This window comes from Oryzias melastigma, linkage group LG10 (assembly GCF_002922805.2).
Source record: "Oryzias melastigma strain HK-1 linkage group LG10, ASM292280v2, whole genome shotgun sequence".
In the NCBI taxonomy this organism is placed as follows: Eukaryota; Metazoa; Chordata; class Actinopteri; order Beloniformes; family Adrianichthyidae; genus Oryzias; species Oryzias melastigma.
Window position 1 is genome coordinate 19,878,853 of NC_050521.1, and position 7,718 is coordinate 19,886,570.

At 38.1% G+C, this 7,718-nt stretch overlaps 1 long non-coding RNA gene across 1 annotated transcript; it reads right to left on the reverse strand.

Annotated features, from left to right (window-relative positions):
• Positions 1-2,462: 2,462 nt before the first annotated feature.
• LOC118599241 lies at positions 2,463-4,756 on the reverse strand. Its single transcript, XR_004948533.1, has 2 exons — positions 4,436-4,756; positions 2,463-4,370 (listed from the first exon to the last, which is right to left on the reverse strand). It is a non-coding gene; the product is annotated as an uncharacterized LOC118599241 (long non-coding RNA).
• Between the last annotated feature and the right edge of the window lie 2,962 nt (positions 4,757-7,718).

A 7,718-nucleotide genomic window follows, 5' to 3' on the forward strand; every position in this document is an offset into this window, starting at 1 on the left:
TATTAAAGCTCTTTTTAATGGGACAGTCTCATTCCAGTGATTGATATTTGGGGCAAAGAAAGTACAGCTCCTCTGGGACCGGACTGAGGCAGAGTTTGAAGAGGCCTTGCAATCGAAATGAAATGAAGAAACAAAACGAGTATCAAGACTTACACAGAGAAGCAAGTGAAAAAAGAGGGTCATTTTTGAATAAGCCAATGATTTAAGGCTTACCCAAAACAAAATTTACTCCACGATTTGATAAATTTGACCCTAAAATAGAGTTTTATTTGTTTGGTTCGATCAATGTCATTCTGTTCTTAGGTACATAATGCTTGGCCTGCTTGTTGAGGGTTGCCAAGGCTTTTTTCCTTGAACTGAGGAAAGCTGTGTCCAAAATGATGTCAATTGGCTTCAGGTAAGTTGTGGCATCTGGACATACAGTCTTCTATAGACTCTAACTCCAGATGCCATAACCTATTTTCTAGACAAGGTCACATGGATGAACAAGAGTTTTTATTGGCATAATGTCAATAGTTAAACAACAGAATGTGCTTTATTGTTCCGGACCTTAAGGTTACAGCAAGAAATGTGCATATCTGAAGGCCAAGAAGTCCAGCATTGCTAAAGGCCGTCCAAAGAAGCTATCAGGTACTGGTGGTAGTGGACCCAAAATGAAGGACAACGGTGGTAGAGGGTGGGTGGTTTATTGTGAAGTAGTAAGAGATGAGCAGATGTTCTAGATAGCAGTGCTCAAGCTGGTTGTAGGTCAATGGTGTCACAAAGGAAATTTTGGTGGTCCTTGATGAAAGAACAGTATTTGTTAGAGATGGTAGAAAGCAAGAGGTGACATGTCAAGGGTCAAACGTGGCTTGGCAGAAGCTTTGGGTCAATCTACTCTACCGGAGTGGAACAGATGAACAGACGTTGGCTGGTGGATGTCCTTATTAAAGGTTGTCTGATGAGGTGATTAGGTATGAATGTGAGAGTGTACGTGTGTGATTGAGGTCCTGCGACAGACTGGCGACCTGTCCAGGGTGTACCCCGCCTTCGCCTATCAGCAGCCGGGTTAGGCTCCGGCACCCCCGCGGCCCCGAAAGGGAAGAAGCGACAAGAAGATGAATGAATGAATGATGAGGTGATGATGATCAGGTGTGGAGTATCCAATCTTTAGCTGTGTGGGGTGTCCTGACAGATGGGCATTACAGAACATGCTAAGTTGTTACCATACGGTGTTCATACTGGACTATTGCTACCCAATACTAGAGCATGTACTCACAGTTGGAAGAACCTTCATGGGAAATGTCAAAGCAGTGCAAATCTGGCGAATTTTGCTCCAGACTTTTTCTTTCACAACTCTATTCCAATGTATGATTCCTACACAAAGACTTAGTGTCCCATAATTATAGCCAGGCACGAACAGCAATGATTAATTTCTCCTTGATGATTACTTTAAAAACGGTTTGTACTTCTGTGTTTTGAAAAGGACTCTACCCATACAACACTGCCCTACCCGAGTTCCTCATTGGTTGAAGTTCAAATGGTTTGAATTTTGATGCACGTTCAATTGCTGCAAGTCTAAGAGCTCAAAAAGCTCAGTCATAAAACTTGATGCGTGAATACGAGTTTCAAATGAGGAAGTCCAAAATATTCATTTAGGTGCATTTATATAGATGTTTTTTTGGCAAGGGGTCGTTTTTCTGAGTCTGATATGCGAAGCATTGAAGTTCACAATTAGACCCCTCTGGTTACAGGGTGAACTGCGTTGGCTCCACTTACTTTTCATTTCACACCATCCTGAACGAGGAAGTGAACTTAAAGATCAACATAGAGTAACTAGGTCTCTGTTGAAAAACATGTAAACACACTAAGGGACAAACTAAATTTCCCATTTCCTATGCATGCATATGTCTGTGGACTGTTCTGGCAATGAAGGAGTTAAAAAAATCTGAGATGAAATAATCCCAACTGAGGCATAAACCTCATAATTTCTTATCATAATTGTTTCTCTACTCTGCATTAGCTTGCATCAGTGCTTGCTGTGTTTTGAGATGCCAAAATAGCCGCGGGCCATGGAGCCACAGAAAACCTCTCTAGTCCTTTGGCCTGCAGGTAAAGCCTGAGGTGTCCCTGTGGATGGATCCTCTAACTATGCTGTGAGTGTGTGGGCTCCTGTGGTCTGAGCAACATCTTTTCTGTTACCAGTCTCACACATTGAGTACACATTTATACTGAACTATTTTGTGCGGTTTTCTTTATACTAAGGTAACATGTCAAACCAACACCATTTATCACAGGGAATTGTATTAAGTAGAGAAACAATTTAGCTGTCACATAGAATAAGGCAAATCAGATCACATTTCTGTTCAGCGGGTATGATGAAAGAACCTGATGCTGGGACTGCAAATACAGTAAAGATGAAGCTTTGCAACATTTGAATAAACAGCAAAATAAATACTTTAAAATGTATGAGAGTTATTTTATTTTATTTTATTTATTTTTTTTTATATCTGATGTGTAAATATTTGCATTATAACACAAAGAAACATGTTTGATAAATCATACAATTTCTTGAAGATTTTTAAAGATTAAAAAAACACACAGAGATAATAAATTGTACAATTGCTAGAGTTGAGAGGCAGGTCAGTTCAGAGTTCTTGTCAAAGGTCAGCTGCTGACATAATTTTGCCTAATTTAATCTTTTAAATCTCTTAGTAGCAGCGACACAGGCACATCCTGAGCAAATCCACCAATTAGCATAACATGGGAAAACACAACGCATATGTCCGGAGTCCCCCCTACTCACTTTTTAGTGCAGTATAGTGCGTCTGGCATTTTCTAGTGCTGTCCAAATCTACTAATTACAAAATCGAGTGCACTAGAAATTTTCCAGAAGTCTTTGCGAAAAACTAGCGCGCATCGATGCTCACTAGATTAGCGAATATAGCCCACAATGCATTGCAGTCGAATAATTTTGGACAAAAAACAAGTTTAAATTTAAAAAAAATTAATAAACCATCAGCTTTTTCAATCTCAGAACATAATGAAGTCATAAATAAATGTTTGTATTGATTCTATTTTAACTTTGTGAAATCCAGCGTTTAGAAAAACAAAAGAAAAATGGTGAGCATCGTGTCCGAATTGCCTTTAAAATCCAGGGCACTATATAGTCCCGCACTTTATAGTTTTTTAATAGTTAGGGGTCTGGGAGGGGTTTCAGACACAACCAACATCTAATCAGCACAGCAAACGATACCAACACCACACACAGAGTTTGTCAACAGCACCCACAAAGGAAAAAATGCAAACTATTCTTTCTCTGGTTGTCTTTTCATATTTTCTGTATTTTATTTTTATTTTTATTTTTTTTATAAGGTTAAACTAATTGACCTGGGGTCTAACAATAAGTGCAATAAGCAGGAGATCTGGGACATAGGCTTGAACCCAAAGTACACGTATAGAAAATATGTACTATGTATAAAAGATACTATAGATGTTTACAAGTAGAAATTCCTCAGGTTCAGGTTCCTACTGACAATTATCAGAAATTTAAAACAGATTTTTAAATGTTCAGACAAAATGTGAATGGATACAAAGATTTGATCGAATGAATAAATGAATTAAATTGTTTATTTCAAGCAATTAGGTAATTATACATAAAATAGACATATCACATAATGCTCAACTTGAATTTGCAGATTGCTTTTTTCCAGGTTTCACAGATATGTATGTTGTCTGTTATAATGTTGAAAGTTTTGATATTGTTTATGAACACACCGCAATAATTGGACTGCTGAACTGTTTTTGGACTTCTAGCTTGAAGTTGCAAACAATGTTTAGCTTGAATAAAACCAAAAGACATAACAAGAAAAAAAAAAAAAACAGTGGAACACATTTGTAATTTTTCTTAAAGCCATCAATGTTTGCAACATCAACCTTCATGGTATTATATAAAAGGCATCTTGTGTTGAGAGCACGTGTTGCACTGCATTAAACTACCATGGGCTGCAAAATGCTTATAGCAATAAAGCAAGTCATTATTTAGTATCTGAAAATATTGCAACACTTCAAATATAAAATGGAATACATAAAAAAAATCTGAAGATAAAAACAAATTTCAGTGCATTTTAAATGGACGTCCCATTTACCACTTCCCTGGAGGAAATGAAGATGAAGGATGGTGGTGAGGGTGAGGGGGTGGGGGGGTGTCATGTTCTACTTGAGTTGGTGGATTAAGGGAGAAAGTGAAGAGAATCCCTCTGAATATGCCTCATGTTTATTTCACAACATGATGAGTCAGTAAATAATCTCTCCTTCAGCTTTTGCTGCAACACCCCATCCACGCGGCGCTCTTTTTTTTTTCTGCTTTCTCGTCTCACTGCTTCCCTGACCTGTTAAGAAAAGCTAAAAACACTCTGATGGATAAGATATCAATCAGTCTCCGGCTTGTTTTTACCTCTGTATATTTCCGATATCTGTCTTCATCTCCTGTTTTCCCACCTCCTGTCTAGATTTCTTCAGATCGATTTTATTTTCTCCTTCTTCCTGGCTCTCGCTGTAGCTTCCTCATGTCTTGTCCTTGGTTTGTTATGTAAGTGTCACTCCACTCCTTCTATCTCCTATTTGCTTTTGTTTTCTATCGCCATGGTAATCTGTTGCACACATCACTACAACTCCGCTAACGTAATTAATCTACTGTATTGATCTGCTGCTCCCCATTCATGCAATCTTTTTATTACAGCTTCTTCATTGCAGGATATTTTATCTTCTTTGTTGCTCCATGATTTTTAAATAATTTTTAGCAGTATTAGCCACAATATTGCATCTTTAAACCTTTTTTCCTAAAACAATGGCTTCCTTTGCCCTACTATCAATAATTATCAAAGAGTCGCATTGCATGAGATTTAAGGTTTTAACTCTGAGCTAATCTCTCTTGGTGTTCAAAAGCTAAAGGCCCACCTACTCCAGTCTTCTGACACTCACTGCACTGTCTCCCAGCAGCCTGTTGCCATGGTTACCCCAGCTCAGTGGAAGGCCAATGCAGCAGCGGCAGCCTAATGTATGATACAACCTCCCTCACTAAACACCAGTTTATTTGTGTCACTGTCATAAGCCTCCACCCAGACATCTTCTGCTAAGCACCCCCGCCCCAACCCTCTCACACTTCGTGGGCCAGCATTAGAGGTGGAGGCCGTCTCAAATGGGTGGCACATTTGAATTGATCAGTTTGGGAAATAACCTCTCCGGTTAAAAGACAGGAATGACTTTGACTCCACTTGACTCAATCCTACAAGAGTCTTTGGGCAAATAGGATTGCCTTTAGAGGTTTATGTTTCCAAGCACACTGTTTATACATACATATATGGTTCAAATTTATGCCAACAGAAGAAGATAATGACCTGGTGAATGTGTCCTTGGAGGGACGAATCAAGATTTGAGGAGAGAAGTGTTAAGGGAGAGAAATGGGTGATTATACAGGAGATAGCACATAGGAAGCAGCAAGGAGAAAGAGAGGAGCTTTGCAAGTTAGAAATGCTGATTGTTGCGGAGAAGCAAGAGAGTTCTGCAGCAAGCAGGCTGATTTATATTTATCAATTCAAAAGACTGCCTTTTGAGAAAGGCTCAGTAAGTATTAATTCATAATAAAACTGGATTCGTGTGCAGAGAATTTATGCACAACTTGCAATGTGTCGGTGGAAACAAAGCCAAAGACAGATGTGCATTTCCCAAAAATCCATACCCACACTTTGCAGGGACTCCTGCTATCTCTGCAGTGACGGGTTTATTTGGGTTTATATTTTGAAAAAGACAACACTCTGCAAAAGATAACATATTACCCTGCTTTAAATCTATTCAATCTGAATCACAAAGATTTTTATACCAGCATTTATTTCTATGACTTCAAGCTTTTTATAAAAAAAAAAAAAAAAAAATGTGAGCATAGCTCTACTCTTGCACTGGAGCAGACCTATTCTCTTCCTTTTAAGTCATGCTCCTCTGTGCTCAGTGTAAAAGCAGACTCGCACATGTCACTGATCAATACATGTTTTTTACTCAGGCAGTTTGTTGTGTTTAGAAAGCTAGGAGATGAAAACTCTTTCTCTGAAACTCTCTTTCTTCTATTCTAAAGTTACTATAGTCTCATTGCCTCCTGAGTGTGCTCTGTGATTGGTCTATTCCATTAGCCAATCACAAATGAGTTGCCAGGTAATACTTTGTATTAGGGGTGCAACAATTCCTTTGAACAACAATTCGTTTCATTCAATATCATAATTTATTGTTTTTGATACGACTCACGGTATATATTGATTTATTTTTCAACAATCCAATTGGATTAAATTCACTGACCTAAAAATTGATACAGGACATATTTAGCCAAAAATTCAACCAGTGTGACTCAAAGATAAATGCCTAAATATGTGTACAAACAAATAAACATGAATAATTGGGCCATTTTAATTTCATAAAGTTCAGCCCACTGTTGTTTTTCCACAGCAAAATAATACATTATTAGAACATTATACCACATTTTATAGTAACGTCTTTGCCAAATTCTGTGTTTCCACACATTGGACTGTAATGATTTATTGATCATTTTTTGATACCTTCACATGTATGTGTCTGTTGTGATGGCACTTTGTTTTTTTTACATTACGCTAAAATAAACCTTTCTGGCTCAACCCAGATTGGATTTTAAAATATATATTATTATTGATTTATTTCATTATAAACAATGTTATAATGGCATAGTTCAATTTAATTAATAACTTGCCTCAGACATATTGATCTGGTTGGAGAAATAAATACATCAGTCAGTTGTTAGACTCTTGAGGTGCATTCACACCGAACACCATTCGTATGGTCCGCCCCTCTTTCGCCACGCTGCAAATTCGCTGCTCAAATCAAGTTAATGCCACGCTGCGGACTTCAAATCGCCTCGATCTGCATCTTTATCATTGACTTAACATTGAATCTGGCTGCCTCTGCCGCATGAATCGCGTTTAGTGTGAAATAACCTTTACTTGGTATAGTTTTATGGAAACATTGTGCTCCGCATGTATGCTTATCATTAGCTGCGTTTTTGCAAAACTTTATCAAAATTCTAGGAATTTGGAAAAAACACAGTTTCAAAATGACAGTTTCCATTACATCATAATTTTGCGATAAAGCACAAACCAACTCCCACGATAAGTAATTAAAAACACAGCAATGAATGTATATTTTTTTTCATTTAGTTGATGTCACTGAAGTGTGTCTCGCGCCCCATGTGTGTTCAGCACAACCAGTCCATTTACAGTCTCATCAGATGCACGTGAGAAGCTTGTTCAGCGGTTTTAAGAAAAAAAAGCCATTCTAACAAGTGAGAAGGTGGATCTTTTTTCTGTTTGAAAATACGACAAGTTCCATTTAAGTTTGTCACGGCACTCGTGCTCATCCTCAACGGAGACTTCCACGTCTAATTCAGGCTGCCAAGTTGAATAGTGCAGCGAAGATGAAACTTTCGTTGGTAATTTTTCGGAAGAGCTGTACAATTCCCTATGATACGCAACTCATAATGAGCTGTGAACGCTGTAGGACCTTTCGTGGCTCCCGCTGTGCAGCATTCAGGACAGACACTTCATACCAAGAAGCGCATTTATTTCGAAAAAGTGTTTCCATTTTAGTTTTGCGAAAAATGTCTATTTCGATACGCACCAAATACCACCTCCTCTAAGCGCAAAAACTTTTTTTTTTTCGAA